Here is an 18,031-nt window from a genome sequence, read left to right on the forward strand (position 1 = left end):
TCCCAAAGGAACCATAATCAAGACATGGTTGCCTAGTAAACACCTAGTTAAGTTTGAAAGTTGTGTTTTACCAACCCAAATCAAAATACTCAGTATTTCTAAAATACTCAGTATTTCTAGCTTAGAGTGAAAAGATCAATATCGACGAATCCTAACTTGAACATACTAGATGTCAATACGCAACACAGGAAATTGAGGCCTCACATCATATAGGAACCTCAATTACAACTGTTCATTATTATGTTCATTGTCATGACTCATAATCAGTGACCAGATTAAATTCGTAAACATTAGAACTGAAGAAAAACAATGTGAAATGTTCAAAGTCAAAGATTAATTCATTGAGAATATAGTTAACAAGGAAATTCCCAAAGTGAATTCATGCCCAATATCGCTGAATCCTAACTTGAACATCAAATATTTGAATACACATCACAATTTACTCTCTCTTAAGGGACATAACTTTACTTTTATTTGATCTTTAGATCTTTATATAGAAACCTCTCCAGTTTTATTTTCTTTTTCTTTTGCGTGTTTCCAAAGGTCAGTATTAAGAAAAATGACTTACACAAAGGATTGTTTTGTCATGATTTAACTTTTATTTTTGGGAATCGGGTATTTATTAATGAAAAATGTGATTCAATTATGGTGTTGTAGGGTTTTGATGTTATCAAAGCACACAATGATCAATGAATCTTTTCCTGTTCCACTTTTTGTCCTAGAGACACTTACAGATTTCATTCCTTGAATCAGGTAAGTAGTTTATTCCAAATTTCAAAATTAGACAAACTGTTGTCAAATGACTTCAGACTTTTAAATTCATCTCACATTTATTTATTTTTGTTCAGAATGGATTTCTTTGTTTACATTATTACAAAGGTCATTAGAGTTTGTGCACTGTGTTTTATGCCTTCCTTGTTAGACTATTCTACTACATTATTGGCGAGTCAGAAGAACCCAAATGCCATTTTATTTCACTTATTTATTCTCTGTTGTGTAGTATTATGAGTTCAATTGCATCGCAAACCATTGTGTTTAACACCTTTAATTTGTTCGAAACTGGAGGACTAGAACTACAATTTTTATTTGTGTTTCTCATGACTATTGCTCCTTATCAAACCAATAATTTGAGGCAAGTTGTTGTTTTATTTAACAAATGATTCAATTGGTGTTTGGAAATGTGGATCCTATTTTTATACATTCCTAATGAGTCACAATAACTCAAATTCCATTTTATTTCACTTAGTTATTCTCTTTTGCAGAGTATGATAAGTTCCATTGCATCACAAACCATAGTGTTTCACAAGCTTGATTTGTTCGCAATAGGGGAATTGGAACAACTAGTTTAATTTGTGTTGTTGGTGATTATTTCTCCTTATAAAGCCATGAATTTGAGGCAAGTTGTTTTTATTCTTAATGAATGATTTAATTGGTGTTTGGAAATGTGGATGGTAGTTCATGGGTTCTTGTTCATTTGCAGAGGAACCCAAGTTGGAATGGTCACTAACATAGGAACTATTGCATACTTGATCTATCAATAGTTAACCAGGGAAGGGGGTATTAAAAAGGATTTTGATCAGAGACTTGTTGTACCCACCTATATGTGTGTCATTTATACTCCAACACATTCTACTACGTGTAAAGAAAGAACAAAAATGCAACACAAATAAGGTATTCCAACATACTCCAAGTTCTTCCCAGTTACAAAATTAGAGAAACTCTGGTCAAATGAACTGAGAATTTAAACTTCACGCCCATTTTTGAGTTTTTTGGAAATCGATTTCTTTCTTTACATTATGACAGAGGTGATCACTGTTTGTGCACTGCCTTTTTGCTCTTCCTTGTTACACTATTTTACTACATTCCTGGTGAGTCACAAGAGCTCAAATGGAATTTTATTTCTCTTAGCTACATTTTGTTGCAGAGTATGATGAGTTAAATTAAGTCAGAAACCATAGTGTTCAATAACCTAAATCTGTTGCTAATAGGGGAATTAGAACTGCCATTTTTATTTGTGTTGCTAGTGATTATTGCTCCTTCTCAAGCCATGAATTTGAGGCAAGTTGTTATTTTGCTTAACAAATGATTGAATTGATGTTTGGAAATGTGGATCCTAGTTTACCACATTCCTGGTGAGTCACAATAACTAAAATTCCATTTTATTTCACTTAGTTATTCTCTTTTGTAGAGTATGATGAGTTCAATTGCATCACAAACCATAGCTTTTGACAAACGTAATGTGTTCGGAATAGGGGAATTGGAACTGTAATTTCTATTTGTGTTACTGGTGATTATTGCTCCTTATCAAGCCATGAATTTAAGGCAAGTTGTTGTTTTTCTTAACAAATGATTGAATTAGCTTTTGCAAATGTGGATGGTAGTTGATGGGGTGTTGTTCATTTACAGATGAACTCGGGTTGGAATGGTCATTTCCATAGGAAATGCTGCATACGTGATCTATCAACACTTAACCAACAAAAGGGGTATTAAAATGGCTTTTGATAAGAGAGTTCTTGTACCCACCATTGTTGTTATTGTCTTATATGTGTTTCATTCATATTCTATCAAACTCCAGTACGTGCAAAGAAGGAACAAATATGGAGCACTGATCAGATATAACAACAATTGAAATTCTCATGAAAGAGTAAGTGTAACTAAAATTTAGAAAAATGAATTAATACTTTAATGAGAGAAAATTAGATATCATAGAGATAAAAGGTATGGAGATTGTGCTTTTATTGGGTGATGCATATAGGAACTATGAGATTCCTTGTTTAACGATTAACAAACGTTACACAGAATTCATAATTGATTATAACATACAAAGTCTTATAATGACATTTGGCACCGAGGTGCTGAACTAGGATTTAATTGATTAACGTAGCTAAGGTTTGATTATAAAACATTGAACAATTTTCAAAGGTGAAATTGAATTCCAAGTCTTTTGAAACAAAATTTCATTGTTCTACTTATTCTGCCATGAACATTGTGCTATGAGAAGAATTTTTCTTTTGTTATCTATAGTACAAGTTCATATGTTTTCAAAGGACATTGGATGATAGTCCCAACCAAATAAGTATTTCTTATAATAAAATTTGGAGGCCCTATTTGGCTAGTTTTAAAAATGAAAAAAAGAAAACCAAAAAATAGAAATTAATGTCTCATTGTTGTTACATGACACTCTAATTGGACAATTTTCTTTCATGAACACTTGATTGTAATTACCTCTTGTTTTTTGAATGCATTCACTCTGAAAGTTGTGGAAGCTCCAAATTATATGTGTCTTGAGCTTCAAACACATATCCCTTACATATAAAAGTCTCACATACTGCTACCAAATTCAAACGGTTTCAAGCATTGGAATCCGACAGAAGTAGTTGTAAAAATGACTACAACTTTTTCTTGTACTAGTGGATTTGGAATAGTGATTTTGTGTATCAATTTGAAACCATTGTTTTACTAGATTTGTGTTTACAATATTTGTCTCAAGGAATTCTACTTGCTTTGCAACTCACTCCAAAACTATCCTAACACTTTCAACAAAGACGAATAAGCCTATGAACACAATGCAACCTAGTTCATAGAATGCTAGCTTGCCTGGCTTCAACCATCACCTTGGGTATGATGAAAAGGCATGCAGCTTTTATTCTACAATTAACATATATGATTACATGTACTTGTTTTTCATCATAGTTCCTTGCCTATTAATGAAATTGATTTACGTGCAATCCAGACTGCCTTAGTAAATAAATATATATCTTATATTTATTACTATTTTATATCAAATATTTATATTTTTTCCTATTATGCACATTTGGCTTTTGAAAATTGGTGTCACCAATTAAAAATTCAATACATGGATCCAACAATTTTAAATACAGAATTTTTGTGATAAAAATCTACATTTTTCCTTGAGGCCAACTAATACTAATAGGGTCAATTAATTGCTCAGAACATGCATCTAGAAAACATTTAATCCAATGATCCTTGTTATAAATGTTGTTCTTTTGTCTCCTGATCATTGTATTTTAAAACTAAATATGCAAAAAAAATCAATTATGAAAAAATACAGTGACATGCCAACACGTGGCTCTTGTTAAAAGATTGAATTATTAAAAATATTAATTACAAGTCAATTATCATTGAATTGTTAAAAATATTGCTCAAATTTCATTTGAACAACCATGTTCCTATTTCCTCTTTCATCATTAAATTCCAAAAGATGTGATTAAGATTAAATAGCTCAAAAGAAAAAAAAAGTCTATGGGGTGTAGAGGTGGAGACATTACAAAACATTTTACGAGTCATAAGAGTTGACTTGTGTTTAATCAATTTCAACTATTGGAAAATGATCTTATATAATCTTTTACATTACAGACAAAACATAATCTAATATTTTATGTGTAATGTATGTTGGGGGATCAAAGCAAAGAGGAATGAAGAATGAGGTGTTGGTAAGTTCTATGGTGTCATGAGTTTGTTGCCTCAATGTGAAGTCAAAATAATTTATAGACAAATAATTTTTTTTTATTACTATAGGATAGAGATTATATAGCTTAAGAGTTTTTGAAGAACAATCGTACAATTATCGAAGTTATCTCCACCAATACTCATACTCTATTGTTTTTGTTTTCTTGAATTTTATCCACACTTAGCTTTGTTATGTGATGAATAATATTATTGTATATATGTATTTTTTTGTTAAAAAGTTTAATTAAACGGACATATTCAATATTATTTTTTAATTTTCATTAATTTACAACAAATAATTTAAAAATATATATATATATATAATGTTATGTGACAACATCTCCCTCTCATATATCGAGTTGTAAAAAACCACAATAAATCTATTGTAATTCTATTTTAAATATTATTTGAATAATTTTCATTAAATCTATTGTATTTCTATTCTAAATATTATTTCACTAAAAACTTTTTTTATTAAATAAATGAATTTATTACTTTGTAATATCATAATTCTATTTTAAATATTATTTAAATAATTTTTTTTTTTTATAGTGAATGAGTATATTGCTTTGTCCTATCATATAATTATAATAAAACAATTAGAGTAAAATATTAATATCTTTTAGTACAATTGTAAAATGGACCATTATACTTACATATATATTAAAATTTTATATTGAAAGACTTTTTTTAAGTGAATCAGTATATTGCTTTGTCATATAATTTTAATAAAACAATTTGAGTAAAATATTAATATTCTTTTAATAAAGTTGTAAAATGGAAAATTATACTTACATATATATTTGATTTAAAAACATTTCCATGTAGGTTTAAAAGTTAATTTAATTAATTACCATCATGTATTTGACCAATTATACTCAATTTTAAAATCTGAGAGGGGAAGGTTGAACCAATATTATTCCATTTATGAGAAAATAAAAGAAGCCTCCACCTTTCAGAAGTGACCATGGCCTTTGAAAAGTCGCAAAGTTCTCAAATTTAAGCTAAGGAAATATCTCAACAAAAATAAAATAAGTTAGGGTGATAATGTCAAGGTTGGTAGCGTCTAGACGAAGCTTTCCTTAAATAAGACCGACATTATTTTGCAGCTTCGTGTTGCTACATAAGTTATAGCGTTGTCATTTTATGTTATGGTCATTTATATAATTTATTTCATGAGATAGAATCTCAATACACAACGCTTCTTAATATATGGTGCAGATGTAGTGCAGAAGTGCATCAAACGTCGAATTACACTGATATTGTCCCTGCCCTTTCATAACTTTCCACCTGTGGCATTTGTCTCTCAGCGTAACAACTAACACATTAACCAACCATTATCTCCATATACACTTTCACCCGTGATCATCTGATTTTTATGATTAATTGAATGTATACACTGTCAACGGTAAGTGATCTAATATTCTCTCTGAACGGTAAGTGATCTAATATTCTCTCTGAACGGTAAGTGATCTAATATTCTCTCTTTACATTGATAATTCATTGTATACACTGTCAACGGTAAGTGATCTAATATTCTCTCTTTACATTGATAATTCATTGTATACACTGTCAACGGTAAGTGATCTAATATTCTCTCTGAACGGTAAGTGATCTAATATTCCGCTTTTGGGATTCATTGAATACTCTCCTCTCCAACTTCTACCATTCTTAAGTGAACTTTGTGATTACATGTGATGACCACTAGTAATGCTGGTTGAACTGGATATAATAAACATCATAAAGGTTGAATTTCTTTTGTCGCCATCATTAAAAAGTTCAATAAAGCTCGATATTTTGTTTCAATAGAGCAGACATTGCTTTACATTTATCATTTTGTCGTCATCATTAAAATGCTCAATAAAGCTCGATGTTTTGTTTCAATACAGCAGACATTGCTTTACATTTATCATGTTAAATAATGTGAGTAATTTTTTTATATATTTATTTTGTGCGAATAAGGTATGACCATAGTTTCTCCCTACTTTCATACCTAAACAATAATGCAGCGTTCCAAGATTTTTTTTAAGATACATATAACAACTGCATATTTAAACCATAGTGCAACTCATTAAGATCATTTTCTTCAAGTGGATGCCACACATTTCGACCATCATCTTTTCTTCTTTCACTTGAAAATTCATGAAACAAAACATCTCTCTTAGAAAACACTTTATGAGTGAAGGTATAAAACATTTTATAAGATTTATAATCAATAAACTAACCAACAAAAATTCTTAGAAAACACTTTATGAGTGAAAGTATAAAACATTTTATAAGATTTATAATCAATAAACTAACCAACAAAAATATATTTGATTGCTTTGGTATCCAATTTTCTTCCATTCTTTATAAGAATGTGTTAGAATGCAATACTCTAAAAAATGGTAAGAAGTATAACTTCAAGTTTAAAACCAAAATAAGCTTCCAATTGTGTCTTACATTCTAAAAATTTAATTGTATCTTTTTGTTTTTTTTTTGGAGATATACAGCTTTATAAATAGCTTCAACCCAATAATCATTCTAAGATAAACCTTTACCTTCAATCTTACTTTGAGCATATTTAACTAATGTTATGTTCATTCTCTTAGGTATTCCATTTCTTTTGAAATACTTAATAAAGGCTTTTGATCTACACTCTCCCTCTTTTCCAATGAAAATTTTGATGTATCTTTATGTTTGTTTTTCAACCATATTTTTCAATTTCTTAAAATATTTAAAAGACAATGAATTTTTTTGTCATAAAATACACCCAAGTATATCTAGTACTATCATCAATAAAAAAAAAAATATGGTCCTCCAAGAGACCTTATTTTCATATATTAGTATGTATTAATTCAATAATTTCATGTTTTCTTCTTTTTGTATCTATAGGAAACTATTAGCTATCATATTTACCTAATGTGAATCCTTCACACTCAATATGTTTATACATGGGATTTGGAAGACCCTTTACAATTTATTTCTTCTAAATAAAAATGAGATCATTATGATTCCAATGTCAATACCTTTCATGCCATACCTATTTGTTTGAGATGGATGTAGATGTCAATTCTTGCTAACTTCTCCTAGTTACATCAAACTTATAGGTTCCTCCAACTCTTACTCCTATCACCACAATTTTGTAGTCATCCTTCATATCCTTTGCTACACATTGATCTTTCACAAGTTCAACATTTAGAACTTTATCAACTATAGTGGATATTCAAATCACGTTTTCTTTGATGCATGATACATACATGACACTTTGGATATGTTTCTCATGTCCATTAGGAAAAGCTATAGATATATCACCATAACCTTTTATTTTATGAAATCTATTGAGATAACTATGCATGCGATTAATATTTTCATGAAATATATTAAACTAATATTTTTGACAAGAAATATGAATTGATGCATCATAATATATGCTAAGAATTAATATTATCTGTTTCATCAAGTAAGAAATCATTAGAAACAAACAACTTATTTTTAAATTCATTAGTTAGGGAGGCATCATTTTTTCTACGTTTGGATTGCTTATACCTTATTTTAGGATAATCTCTAGAAAAGTGACAAATCTTAGCAAAGTAGTAAGAAGAATCATTTATCTTCATATTTTCATTTGTTGTTGCTAATGGACATACTTGAAATGGTTTATTATGTAGCTTTCATCCTTTACCTTCCTCCAATAAATTTCCTCTAAAAAGTTTTGTTCCTTTCATTACCAATCCTAGATTAGAAATTGAGGCCTTTGATTAAGTTCCTTTTGCCTCTCTTCCTCATGCATAAGTATACCTAAAAACACATTCAAAATAGTAAACTTCTCCCATATTGCACTACCTATGAACATTTGGCATTCCTCTAACATACCACTAAAACTTTGGTAACTAAGTCAATGTTAGATACCTTCTTACCTATATCACCTAGCTTGTCCTTAATTTCTTTGATTCTTGAAATAAAATTGCTAATACTTTTATCTTCATCCATTTCTACTAAAAGAATATTTTTATTCAAAAATAAGACTCAATTTTTATTATTTTCCTCATACATATATTTTAGTGTTGCACATGCTTCATTTGATGTCTTATAGTCTCTGATTTGAGGTATAATATTCTTTTTTACATACATTCTCAGAAGTACTTTTTCCTTCATTTCCCATTTCTCCAAATCTTGAATTGACACATCCATAGTGATCATGTTTCTAATTTAACTTCTTTGCCACTCACAATCTTAGATACATTGTATCCTTTCGTCAATGTCTACATTTTAGATTTCCAATTTACATAAATTTCACCATTCAAATTGATTGATTATATTAAATAGGATTTTACCCAATGATTGGCCATTTAGTCACACATTAAGGATAATAAATCCAAAGACCTAAAACTACTAATTACCTTTTATTGTGTATAGACACCTTAAATGGGATACCCTCTCTTCAAATATTGTAGTGGATTCTTCTTTCTTAACACCTGCCATCAACACAAGCTTCAATACTTATCTTCCCTAGACAACACCTTCCCATAGCCTCCTCACACTTGAACCTTAATAAAAACATCATGAAAATATGATATCATAGGCATCAAGGATATTCTAAGTGCACAACTCAAGCTAAGAGCATTTTCAGGAAATCCTCTACTACAGCTCACAACAATTATTATAGCTTGGCATGGCATTATTTGTCATGAAATACTTTTCGGTGTGAACTCCATGTGACCACCAGTCTTTAACAGTTTCAACTCTCATGCTACCTTCCAAATCCCTTCATCAAGCAACCAAAAAAAACAAGTATACTATATTGTTCATATGAATAGTTCCAACACTTAACATTATAGTTTAATGCATAGAGCTCCAAATAGTGTTCCCATTCACAAGCTCTACACAATGGCTAATGCAATAACTCAAATTTTGCATAACTTCACTCACACATAGCTTTCCACGCAACTTCAACAAAACTACGACACAAAATTGTTTCGAGCCAGAGTCTCGTTTCCATAAATTCTCTCACTTGTAGCTCTCATAACAAATCAAATATAGAGCCTTGAAAGATCATTACTCTTATTTGAAAAACACCTAGAATTAAATTAATCTATTTCATAAAACATCTTACAATTTCGAAGAAAAAATTTAGACATAACCAATTCTTAAATCAAGAACAAGATAATTCACTAATTCTAAATCTAAAAACTTCCTACCTAAATCTAAAACAATCTTTCATAACCTCATAACAATGTGATCATTTCTTAATTATTCCTAGCATTTATTTCTTTCTTGACCTAGTAATCACAACCCTCCTATTTCCTAATTCACCCAAGTGAGACTCCCCAATCCATTCGTTTATTACTGATAATGTGTGCTATCATGTTAGCAGCAATTTACTCTATATTTATAATGTAGTGGGAAATATTCGAATCGATCAATAATTTATTAGAAATTGCTTAATTATATACTTTTAATAATTTATTTTTTTAATTAAATTTAATTATTATAATTAAATATAATAATTTTATTTTGAAGATATTATTTTATAGTAATTAAATGCATAAAATCTAATAGAGGCATTAAAAATCACAACAAATACGATGCAGTGAAATAAGATATAAAAACAAAAAAAAATCAAATAATATAATAATATGTATACACAATTTCATCATGGATATGATATTAACCACTCTAGCATTATTTTCCCAAAGTATAAATATTTTCGTAATCATCAAAATATTGTAAGAAAAACTATGCCAATAGGATTTATTAGGATTACTTACATATCTGATAGGGTTAAATTGAAAGAGGCACCATTTATCATCTTAAAATTTCTAATAATTAATGTTTTTTTTTTAAGTTCTCGGCTCACTACGAATTATAGCACTTTGTGGCTGTCAAATTGCATTGAACTTTAATTATTATGATGAGATTTTGCAATTTTAACCAAATTTTTATGGAAATGTTCAATATTTATAATTTTTTAAATTTAAAAATAATTTCCAAAATTCTATAAGTTTTATTTTTATTTTTCTATTGATCAAGAGAGCCTTGGTGTGATATAATTTTCTTGGTGGAGGGAGTTTTATTTTTTATATTTGTAAGTTTGTGGAAATAATTTTAAAATGGACAAAAAGACTAATATTCTGAATGGTCATTCCTTGAGTGACTTCTATGTAAAATGTTTAAATGACTATTTTTTTGTTTCTTCTTGAGATTTTAGAAACGGTAATGGGAAAAATCATGAAACTTTTGATGGATAACTTTAAAATCAAACTTTAGCACAACACTATGCGTAAGTTTGGAGGTGTAGAAGTGTGAATTTTTGTGTTACATTCTCTATAAAGGATCCTCATGTAGTCCCTACCTTGTTATGGTCATTGTTAGTAGAAGACACTAATATATGTGAGGGGGTTTGAAGACAATATTTAAGACAATTTTTGAGTCAATTGTCTTAAGTTGAGAGAAAAAGAAACTTTTTTATTGTCTTAAATATTGTCTTTAAGTGGGTGCCTCAAAATTATTGTCTTAAAAAATTGTCTCTATAAAGACAATATAGAACACATATTATTCTTGTCTCTATAAAGATACAAACATTATTGTCTTTTAAGCTACAATTTCATTTGTCTCTCTAGAGACACTTTCATCTTTCATTTTTGTCTCTTTAGGGAAAATTACATTTTTGTCTCTTTAGGGACAATAGATGTTATTAAAAACATGTTGTTAAAAACATATTGTCTCTAAGATTCATGTCATTGAATTTGAACATGCAACATCCTCAGGTGGAACTTAATTTCATGACATATTATGAGGCAAAAGGAAAAAGTTCAATATTTCTCCATCCTACAAGAGAGTTTACTCTCTCACATATAAATCCAAAATCTTGAATCACATTAAATGGTGGAAAATTAAATTCTTATCTAGTGGTTAGCTCCACAATTTCAATACCCTTGTATAATTGGAATTGGTTTCCTTTATAACAAAAAATTATAAGAATGTTGTTTGGTCTAAAATGCAGATGCAAATCAGAGTTCAATTAATGATAACCCGGGAAGGTAAACTTAGAAGTGCCACCTATAGGTCTAGAAAGATTTCTATTTTGTCCGAAATATATTGGTTCTCTTACAAGAACACTTTCGTCAAGATCTCTTCCAACAAATAAACAAACTAGAGAGATTCCATATTTTTCTGATATCTATTGGTTCTCTTACAAGAACAAATTCGTGAAGATCTCTTCCAAAAGCTAAACAAACCTAGATCTAGCATTCGTCAAGATCCTATGGTTCTCTTACAAGAACACATGAATTTTAGGATCCCCTACAATATTAGAACATTTAACAAAAACTTAAAAGCTAAAATGAAATAAAAACATAAATTAAATTATACCTAAAATAAGGATGCAAGTGAGGCCATGGGGGCCCCCCATAACTTCACAAGCACACCACTTCAAAGGAAACTTAAATATAGAAGCAACAAAATAAAAGTATGATTCTTTATTTCAAAATCTCCATCATGATGTACAAACCAATTCTAAGATTACAAATGAAACTCTAAAATTACAAATGGAGGCGATTGTACTCCTATTTATACAATGGGATGAGATAACAAACTCATAATGATGATCCTCTAATCTCTCTTTAGTTCCATACATCTCTCAACCATCTAGACACATAACCCCTTTTTGTCCTTGATCTTCTCCATGAGGCTTATCTTATCAAATTCGAATTTGATCATTCAAGGCCACATAAAGGTGTCTTGGAAGCTTCCTTTGTACCTACACATGTCACAAAAACAATCCACTTTCTATATATGAAGTAAAATATATTATTCTCTAATATTTAACAAGAATTTCTCTAAAAAATGCTTGAAAATAAATAATATTTGGAAGATATAAATGAGACCCATTAATGATGAACAATAGGGAAAATGAGGTGACATGGTAGTGAATAATGAGTGATATAATGGAGGCATAGATGAAAAATGTATGGTAATGAGTGATATTTGTATGACATTTTGAAGCCCAACAAATGTATATGCCTTCGAATCTACAATTGATTGGAAATCTTGTCTTGATAATGGTTTATATAGGTGGATGTTGGTAGCCACCTGCCTATTCCACTAGGACCATGACCATTGTCTCTTACAGTTTTTTTGTTTCCTTAATTGTAGCATAGTTTACTATTTTTGGCAGTTTTTCAGGTCGTGAACTTTCAGAGTCATTTTGAGGCCCAAATCAATGTTTATTAGGAAAATTATGGCCAACACAGGTCCTTAAGCAATATTGGCCACTCAAAAGTTGTAGTCCTCGGATAAAAATTTTTAACGAGGTATTGTACGCATCAAACATAGATCATATGCCAAAGTTACAATCCCGAGAAGTTGATGTACCAATTTACACAAATGGGGCCCATAGTTTTGGCACTTCCTCTCCCAGGGTTATTTTTTTGGATGTTGAGGGTTTTTCATTGTTTCTCAATAATAAATATGCCTCTGAACCTCATTAAGACATTTTAGAGGCATGTAGCTGCCACATCTCTTCTAAGAGATAAACTACCATCGCCTGAGCTAATTTATTTCCATTCTGTATGTAAGAAGATTTCAATTCTTTGATATTAATGAAATGAATTTTTATTTGCACTGCATCTCTTTGTTTATGATTATATCTATATTTCATTGCATTCCTGCATAAGTCCAGATCAATGGTATCAAAGCGGTCTACTCTTTCCTTGTTTTTCTTTGCATGTCCCCAGTGAGGTTGGGGTATAAGGAGTTAGGGCTCGAACTGGTTGAACCTTTGCAAGAGAAGCCTTGCAAACCCAAACAACCTCCCATGGTGGAAGAAAATAAAGACGAGGGAGAATGAGATCCCTTCAAAATATTTCTCAAAGAATCCCTCGAGTGACAGAGGAATGCGATGATGGATAACTTTACTCATATCCTTCAGCGAATGCCCATAAGCGATGCATCTTCATCCGGTAGCCACTCTTGAGAAACCATTCCCTTCAACATACAAGTCAACTTTGATATTCCAATATTTGAAGGCTAGATAGATGTAGACATCGTAAATAGATGGTTAAATCTATTAGAAGGGTATTTTCCCGGTCAAGATTTTTCCAATAAGGAAAAGATTACTTTTACACTCCTGAAAGCTGCCCCACACATCAAGGACTGGTGGGAAACATACTGTGAGTAGAAGGATGAGAGGGAACCCTCACTTTTTTTAGTCGTAGCGACATGGAATTTGTTCCGAGATGACATCAAGGAGCAGTACTACCGTGTTCGGAGCAATGAAGATAAATACATAAAGTAGACCATGCTGCAGCAGGGAAGGGACAAAGACGTGTTGAAGTTTACAAATGTTTTTCATACCCTTCACATAAAGTTGTGTATCAAGGATTCTGAGAAATATTTGGTACTCAAGTACCGCAACTGCCTACATAGGTATATCAAGGATAAGATGGAGTTCCTGGACATATCCTTGCTCGGCAAGATGTATCGATATGCCGTCAAGATTGAGCAAAATTTTAAATAGAAAAAAACAAGACTTTGGATCTATGAATCCCAAGCAAGGGAAATACACTGCAAAATCGTAGAGTAAAGGGCAAAGCCAAGGCAGGCTAACCCAGGATAACTCATCGAAGTTAGAAGAAAAGAACATAAAAATGAAGATAAAGAAGGATGCTAAAAGTGGTGTGATTTCCATAAGATCTCCACTCATAACACAAGTCATGAGTGTCGGGCCAAGCAGTCACTCATGGCCGAGTTGAAGGCTTTCGAGTCAGATGCATGTTCTGACTCTGAGTCAGAAGCCAATAAGGGGAATGACAAAGGGAAATAGATCAATGATGCGAAGCCTAGTGCCACTCTTGCCACCACTAAGATCCAAAAGATTCTGCCTGAAGATCCGTAGGAGGGGGAATGCCTATTCCACTCACAAATGTGGGTTAAGGGTTCTCTCTTGTAGTTCATTGTCGACAACAGGAGCCAAAAGAACCTCATTTTAGTAGTGGTCATGAAGCATATGGGCATATCGAATAAAACACATCCACAACCATACACGATTGGGTGCCTTCATCATGGACGAGATCTCTATGTCAACTAGTAATGCAGCCTTCCCTACAACATCAAGCCCTTCACGAATGAGGTATTGTTTGATGTTTCTCCTCTTGAAGTTTGTGATGTATTATTAGGAAAACCATACTTGTGGAAGTGGGATCTTGTATATGGGTCTAGACCCTGCTCTGTTATTATTTCTTTGGGTAGTAAGTTATAAAGGATACCAAAGGTAGCCCCACCTACCATCATCTCTTTTATCTCTGCTAAGCAATGCAGTAAGATCATCTCCCAGATTGGTAAAAAAAATTTGTTTCTGATTCACTCTCAAAGTAAGGGGAAGATCATAGCCACATCCATGGCCCCGAGGAATGGTTTCTCCATGTAGCAGAAGCAGGTGGATACGGTCGTGGAAGAATACAAGGACATATTCTCCTCACCCATAGGGGTACCCTTGCATTGTCAGGTCAAGCATTTGATTGATATGACTCTAGGAGAACCTCTACCCAATGGGTTGATATATCACTGCTCTATTTTGTAAACTGAAGAGATCAAGCAGAAAACCTAGGAGTTGCTACAAAAACGGCATATCCGGCCATGTTCCTCACCTTGTGGGAGCCCAATTGTACTCGTACAAAAGAAGGATGGGACCTAGAGGATCTACATTGATTATCGGGCACTAAACAAAATCACTATCAGGAACAGGTATCCATTCTCACAGATTGATGACCTTCTGGACCAACTCAAGGCAGCCAAGTATTTCAGCAAAATGGATCTGAAGTTTGACTATTGCCAGGTTCCAATATGACCCACAGATGTATGGAAGATTGCCTTCAAGTCCAAGGGATGTGTTTTTGAATCATTGGTTATTCCCTTCAGGTTGACAAATTCCCCTTCTACTTTTATGAAGTTAATGGATGGAATCTTGCGACCCATCACCAACTAATTCATGGTTATTTATATGGACGACATCCTCATCCACAATAAGAGTTAGGAAGAACACTTGTAACACATTCGACAAGTCCTTTAAACCCTTCGACAGCACAAACTGTGTGCCAACTTCAAGAAATGCACCTATGCAATGAGCCAGGTCCAATATTTGGGTCACAACATAGATGAGCATGTCGTGCATGTGGATCCAATAAGATCCAAGTCATTCGGGATTGTTGAGCCCTGACCACTCTAATGGAGCTTCGCAGCTTTTTGGGCCTTGCCAATTTTTATTGGAGGTTCATGTTGGGATTATCCCATATCACTTGGCCTTTGAGTCAGGTTACTAAGGGTGGGGGTGAAAGAAATGTTTTGTTCTTCAAACTCCCAACAAAAGGTGTTCATTGCGTTGAATAATTGACACTAGTCTACACTGCTACTCACATTGCCAGGCCTACAACAACCATTTGAAGTTAAGGAACACACCTCAAACTATGTTATTTGTGCAGTCCTCAACCAACATGGGCATCAAGTGGCTTATCATATAGTGAGACACTTTTTTATACAATTCAGAAGTACTCCACCTATGATATAGAGATATATTTCATCGTGAAGGCTTTCCAACAATGGAAGCTTTACATTTTGGGGAAGGATATGGCCATCAACACCATTCACCGACCCCTTCAGTTTATACAAACATAAGGGAAGTTGGAGAATCATTGCCATCAGAAGTGGTCTACATATCTACAACAATTGAAATTGAACATTAAATACAAAAAGGGCAACACCAATAATGTTGTAGACTGCCTCAGCCGACCCCCAGTTGCATCACTGGATACTATTCTCAACTCTTATGGCAATGAGACCTTTGGATGGCCGCAACTATACAAAAATGGTCCAGAGTTCGCATCCACATACTAGATCCTAGTAGATGGAAAGGAAGTTCCTAACTTCCACCTCCAGAAGGAATTATTATTCTACCTAGGCAACCTTTGTGTTCCTTCAAGCGAGTATGCTAAGATGATTTGGGACATGCAATACAGTCGGTTCGAAAGACACTTTAGTGTGGAGAAAATTGGTGTTGTACTACAAAAGTATGTTTATTGGCCCAAACTCTGACTGGATGTTGGTAAATATATTAGATCCTTCACTACCTATGTCATCGCCAAGCTAACAATCAAGAAGAAAGGTTTGTACACTCCTCTACCTACTCCCAACCATCCATGGGCATCCATATAAATGTACTATATGTCTAGCCTCCCCTCTACCAAGCATGGCAATGACTGTGTATTTGTGGTCATGGACAAATTTTCTAAGATATCTATATTGACGACCTACAAGGAGAATATCACAACAGAGGAAATACTAAGCTCTTCTTTGAACGAGTATGGGTACATTTTGGTATCCCATAGACCATTATATCAAATTGGGATAGCAAGTTCCTAAGCACATTATGGTCAAGCCTCTAGACACTATTGGACACCAAGCTCACCAAGTAAACGGCCTTCCATCCCTAGACTAATGACGAGACAAAGGTCATCAATAGGATAATAATGCACATACTCTGCATGTACAACTCAAGAATCCACGAACTTGGGATGAGAGTCTTCCCTATGTGAAACATAGTTATAATAGAGCTCTCCATAGCTCGACTAGTTGTAGTCCCTATCAAGTGGGTATAGGATTTCAACCATTTTCTCTAATTGATGTTTCCATGCCTGATGCGACTACATAGAGAAAATCCATACATGGCTTAGCAAAGGTTGATAAAGTGACTAGATTTATTAAACGCATCAACAAATCCACCAACAGGTTCATGACATCTTCGAGATGTTAAATGCCAAGTACAAGCTGCAACATGATCAACATTAGGTGAACACAAGTTTCAGGTGGGCGATAAAGTCTGGTTGAATTTGTAGAAAGTACACCTTAGTGGAGCCCATCGTAAGCTCAGACCACTCCGATATGGTCCTTACACCATTACCAAGTTTATGGGAGACAATTATTTTGAGATTAGTATTCCCCCATAACTTGGCTTGCGTCTAGTGTTCAATGTGGACCACCTTGGACCATAATTCCCACCATTATTAGACACATCAAACATTGCAAAATAGCTCAGCCCAATAGAGTTAAAAACAGACTGATGAGCCTCATCACTAGGGTAACTATATGGACCTTAATAGACCTCCAAGCTTACTAAAATCAACTCTTCTCATAATTCTTTACATGTTTTAATTATATTTTGCTTAATGAGATGAGTAAAAGTAAGATGATATGTCTAGTGTCCTAATGTGCATTGATTAGAGGTTTTTCAAGAAAATAATGGAAATTTTGGCTAACTAAGGGTAGAAACCGAATGAGACAAGGGAGAGAGATCATAGGAGATAGATCCTCTTCATTAACTCCTCACTCATTCGAATATTCCTCAATCATATCACACTAGCTCGAAGTCGCACGCAGCTGAGTCATGGAGATCATGGACAGCCGAACCAGTGACAGTTAAGAACAAGTTCATCTTGAGTTTGGGATCCAAGCCTCCCTAGATTTAAGGAATTTGTTGGAGACTTCACTTGTATAAATAAGGAGGTGTAGAGCCTCATTAGGATTCATG

This window comes from Pinus tabuliformis, chromosome 6 (genome assembly GCF_031772625.1).
Source record: "Pinus tabuliformis cultivar Carrire ecotype Pingquan chromosome 6, CPIR1, whole genome shotgun sequence".
NCBI lineage: Eukaryota > Viridiplantae > Streptophyta > Pinopsida > Pinales > Pinaceae > Pinus > Pinus tabuliformis.